This window comes from Tamandua tetradactyla, unplaced genomic scaffold (assembly GCF_023851605.1).
Source record: "Tamandua tetradactyla isolate mTamTet1 unplaced genomic scaffold, mTamTet1.pri scaffold_130_ctg1, whole genome shotgun sequence".
NCBI lineage: Eukaryota > Metazoa > Chordata > Mammalia > Pilosa > Myrmecophagidae > Tamandua > Tamandua tetradactyla.
Window position 1 is genome coordinate 305,873 of NW_027518267.1, and position 6,000 is coordinate 311,872.

A 6,000-nucleotide genomic window follows, 5' to 3' on the forward strand; every position below is an offset into this window, starting at 1 on the left:
CTTGAGGAAATACATTAGTTAGTTATAAGCTGAGGCATTTTTCAGAAATATGTGGCCCATCCTGATAATGATACTTTTGATTGACCATAGCAATATGCAATCAATTATGATACCCTCATACATGCAATTTCAAGGCACAAGAGGAATTAAAATGAGTGTTTTAATTAATTGACTCATTTGTTGGAATTTTACTCTCAGCCTTAAACTTCTTTTTTTCTTTTGGCATGAGTAGGCACCAGGAATCAAACCCGGGTCTCCAGCATGACAGGGGAGAGTTCTTCCTGCTAAGCCACCATCGCACTGCCCCAGCCTTGAACTTTTGAAGTTGATTTTGCTGGATTTTATGCAACTTGAGTAAACTGAGTAATGTGCTCATGGAAGAACCTAGAAGAAATAGGAAAAAAAACTGGTTTATATTTCCCTAGGGCCTAATAATTATGATAGGATATTTTGTAATATTTTCCTCTACCTATATGAAAGATCAGCACCTTAATGGTTATTTCTGTGAGGGAACTTTATAGCCAGATTATCCAGGAAATGACAACAGTATGAGCTTAATTGTTGTGGGGCACACCAAAAGGGTTATTCAAAACTGCAAGACAATTTGGAGTCATTATTAGCTGGCTGGTGACTGCCTCAGAAACTTCCAAGAAGGAGGATTCAGAGAGCAGCCCCTAGAGGTTTTCAAAGTGTGCTTATAAAGGCTAAAATCATGTTGTGGCTTTGCAGTTGCTAGCAAGCAAGTATATCATAGAAGCAGAAAAATGTCATTAGCTGTTGCCAAAACACATCCCGTTCCCTCAGTTCCCTAACATTGGTTATTGTTTAACTCTTGGGGACATTCCTCCCCAATGTTGTGGGAACTTTCCCTGCTAGGGCCTGATTGATTTCTCCTGGCCTTCCACACTAATACCACAATTCATAAATCAGATACTTTCTTTGTTACACTGGATGTCTAAAGAAGGTTTAGATGTGCACATATATGAAAAGACAAAGGGGATAGAGAAAAATAATAATGCCTGCCGAAGTTCAAGAACTTTTAAATAAATGTTTGGTTTAATTTTCCCAATAGCACTCTGCATTCAATCTTATAATACAAATTTAAAGATACAGAAATGGAGTCTCCCAGTTTAATTGTTCATTTAAAATCATGTCACCAGACAGGCATTCATATTTATCCTCCTTCAAAATTCATTTATATTTTAAGATAAGATATGAATTCCATCAGATTTGACTCATGAGAAAAGTCATGTAACAAATACAATCATTTTATGTTTTCCTAAAATGTTGACAAGTTATTTACAGCTGCATACACATTGCCTAATATAATTCAGTATGAGAAAACATCCTATTTTATAATATATAGACAAATCCAATTTGTTAGATTGAGTCTGAAGTCAGAGTCTGAAGTCAGACTCTCTCATTTATCTGCTGAAGTAATAGTAAAAGGCATGAACTGTGGAATCAAAGTTACTGAGTGACTTACTCAACCTCTTTCTACTTCAGATTCTTTTAAAATGAAGATATAATACTTTCTCATAGAGTTGCCATGTATCAGAAATGATTTAAAACTTATAAAGGACTTAGCATAATAACATTTGTTCAATAAATATTAAGTCTTGTTTATTATTAGGTAAACAGTTACTTCACATATCTAAGACAAAATTTCCTGTCTTAACTTCCTGCATTTTTACTTTGAAATACTGCTCACTTTTTGGAGAAAATGCATTTATATGCTTTGTTATTTTATTAACGCCTGTGTTTCCATGATATTGTAAATGTCAGAAGGTCAGAAATATTGTTTTGAAAGCAATTGTTTATCTGTCACTTAGCATGGTATGTAGTAAGCACGTTTTGAAAAAATAGATTTTAAAAATTAGATATTATCAGGGGTGTGCAGGTAGCTCATTGATAGAATTCTGCACTGCCATGTGGGAGACCTGGGTTCAAATTCTGACCCATGCACTTCCCCAAAACAAACAAACAAAACAAACAAAAAAACAAACAAGTAAGACAACAATTCAGCAATGGTACTGCAATACTCACATGGAAAAAGAATGAAATGTGACCCCACCATAATGCATATGAAAAAAATTAAATATTATAATACTCTTCTTGTAACATGATGGGAAAAATATATATATATATAATTTACAAATGGAATTTTAAATGTGTATAATTTCTTCATGTATAATCGGTCCATTTTTATACTTTGTCTGGAAATGTTCAGAATAAATCAGTTCAGAGAGAAGGAATTTAGCTGCCTGAGGTTGACCAGTATTCCAGATTTACAGCTTGCCTTTTTGTCTTCTTTCTAATAATTATTAATATATTATTAAAATATCTTAATAATAATTAAGATATTTTATATCTTGTGAAAATCTTAGACTTAATCATCTGTATCACACCTTCATATTGTCTTTTCACTAATCTGCTAATCACATAAATTCTGGTGAATTTATTATTTGAGACTATTAATTCATTTGTTGGAACAGTATAACATAATCATATTCCTATTAACTCAATATTTTGTCCCTGGTGCAGTCTATGACAATCATGTCCACAGGTTTATCTGCTTTCCAGTTAGTTACAAAATTGGGTCCAAATGGTTCCACATTTATATGGTCATTGTTATATAGGCTGATTTTATATCACAGTTGTTTTCTCAAGAGCCAGCAACATGTAACACCACACTTCTTGCCACTTTAAAGCTGCCCAAACCAAATAAAACTGTATTTATCATACACCTGTTGGACTGCTAGAATGTACTCAGGAGTACATGTATTACAAGTTAACATTTTACCAACAAAATGGAAAACTGTTTACTTTGTAAGCTAGAAAATGAACTCTCCTTGAAAGAATCATTAGCAAAATTAGAAGTCCCTGTCCTATAGGTTTGTAACCCTCCAACTGAACCTCAAAGGTGTGATATCTGAAAATATGAGGAAATCAGAAATAGTATCATGTAAATTTCATTTTAATCCATAAGCATGAAGAATTATCACACACATAATTTAAAAGAATTATTTCAAATCTGAAACTTGAAAGTTTCAAATTTCTGCATATTTTCATGGCAGAGTATTGTAAACCATCATATTTTTTTGTCTTTGTGTGTATTTTTTAAAGATATTTCCTTATTTGAACAGTACAATGAAGTCTTGTACAGTAAATTTTCCAAAAAATGTCCAGTCAAGAGTCATAGTTAAGTAGTTGATTTAACACAACTTTGGCTAAAAAATATATTTAATTGAAGCCTTGATTCCACTGTTTATAAACCCCTCTGTCTCACATCTCACAAGTAGGTGTCTAACAGTGATTTCATCATTGAATTAATTCACTCACACTTTAAAGAGTATAGTATAAATTATGTTGATGTGATGAATGACCTTAGAATTTACACATGGGTGTGAGATTAGCCATTGACTTGTGAATTGCAGGTAATAATTATTTATTCAAATGGGATTGGCTGGGGCAACTATTAGAAAAAAGTGGATTCTTTCTAGCTCTTTGCTCTATGTATTGGGTATAATGCCAGTCAGTTTTGGCCTGACCACATGTATGCCAAGGACAAGTTAGTTCTTACTTCACATCTCAACTCCTAGAACTATTTTCATATGTTTTTGTTCACATGTTCATTAAATAAGCTCAACACAGGGTTATTGATATCTACCAAAGTCAAGCTACTATAGATATTAAGAATGAGTAAAATATAATTTCTGCCTACAAAGAGTGATGTTAAGATAGGGAAAAAAAATCCGCAGTTAGTTTTACCATATGGCTTTCTGTGGTAAGTGAAATAGCTGAATTTTTTTAAACTGTTTCGTATTAACAGAGGAAGAAAAAATTAATTCTGATGGAAGCTTTTAAGTTAGGTATCCTAGAGGAGGTTGCCCTTGAACTAGAACTTGAAACTTGAGTAGGAATGTAAAAAGGTAGAGAAAAGGAACATGGGCATTTCCCAAAGAAGGATCCAACTGATCAAAGGGAAAAACAGCTTGCTTGTGCCTGGAACACCAATCATGGATGGGAAAGTGAGAGTAGATGAGGCTGAATGGGGGCCAGTCAGATGAGGAGGTATGGGATGGCCTACTCAACATATTTAGACTGAATTTGGTGTAGACTCAATGTGGTGGTTGGTGTAGACTTAACATATTGTATGCTGGGGAATGGCATGAAAAGAATGTATTTTCCAAATGTAATTTAACATGTGCCAGAAAATGAAGGATCCTGTGAATACTGTTTTAACCAAGGGAAGCAGTGACTTCATGACCAGCCTCCATTACCTTTCTGGTAATCGAATCTCATTCCAAGGCTATTTTTATACCTCAAGATTTCTAGCTGTCCATTAACATCTAGGGTCTAAATTTTGGAGAACTATAGGAATTGTTTGCCTACCTGTTCCTATTTCTGTTACCTTTCCAACACCCCATTTACTTATAGGCTCAGGGTTATGCTGGCCAACTCCCCATTGCCATATACTAAATTGTGTGGAGATATATGCCTTTTTATCTCCAATTTGTTGACCATAGATGAGTTTCACTAAGTTCTAAGAAAATTTACTGTGTCTCCCAAAATCCCCCATGAGGTACCTAGATATATGTTCTTTTAAACCACACAAGATGCAATAGCTTAGAAAATAATTCCAAAATAGAATCATGGAAATTACCTCAATCATCCATAATTTTCATTTCCTCAATTGTTTTAATTTGCTCTTGGGCTTTTCCAATAAAAAACAAAAACAATATATAAGAACAAGCAAAAAAAAGGTCTAAAAATACCACGAGTCTTTTCAACTGTATGCTCACCAATTTGTGTAATGTGCACTTTGTGCATTAATGGCCAAGTGAAATGAATGAGTAATAAAGTTTATTTAGAATGTGGCTCTTTCTGCTAAGTAATGAAGTAATGGGTGACAATGATATCTGTCATAGCATGGCAAGTGTCATGCAAGGTCATTTGCAAAGGGAATGAAGATGAAGACACAGGAGAGATGTTTAAATCATTACCTAACTCCCATTTTAAGGCACTGGACAGTCTCTCTGTAAATTTTCATTTACAAAATGGATTATCTCAACTTTTTTTTTAATGAAACACCATTAGGGAGAGAAATCAACATTATAAACACAAGTAAAATTTTATCTCAATTATTATTTTTGCAAGGTCATTGATTTTCCTCCTTCCTTTTCAGTTGGGCTGAGTTTCAGTGTATATTAGGGATAGCTACAATGTTAATACTCATACTTGAAATCTGTGTCTTACTTGTTAGGAATAAAATGAGATTACAGATGGTTAAATGATCACACAGAATGCAATATGATTGGTTATATAAGTATCAATGTACCTGATTATAGAACGTTTACTTCTTCTAAAGATTAAACAAATAGGAAGAAGAAACAAAATCTTGGGATGATTTTATATTTCTCACACATGGTCAGAACTTTACATATATTTTCAATTTCAATCCTCAAAGAAAACCTTTCTAACAAAATTTTTCATGTGAGAAAATTGAGTCTCAGAGAGATTAAGCAAGTTGTCTAAAATTGTAAAGCTAATATGTATGACAATTTGAATTTTTAAGTTGTCTTTCAGGAGTTGATTTTCTGAGATGATAGTAAAACAAAGAATTTTGGAAACATTTGAGCTTAGGGAAGTTCAAAGACACCTTGGCAAATGCCTTTTTGTGTGCGTGTATGATTTTTTAATTTTGCATGCTGTATGACAGGGGTCACATTTCATTAATTTTCCATATGAGTATCCCTTTATTGCAACACCATTTGTTGAATTTTTGTTTGTGGGTGTTTTTTTTTTTTGCTTGTTCATTCATTGTTTTGGAGTGGGGGGGAGTGCATGGGCCAGAAATCAAACCCATCTCTCCCACATGGCAGGCAAGAATTCTACCACTGAATTACCCCTGCACCCTTCCCCCCACCAATTGTTTTTTTAAGCTGAAGAAATGGCTAGCTGAAACAACACTTCACTTCCCAGCCTCCCTTATAGCTC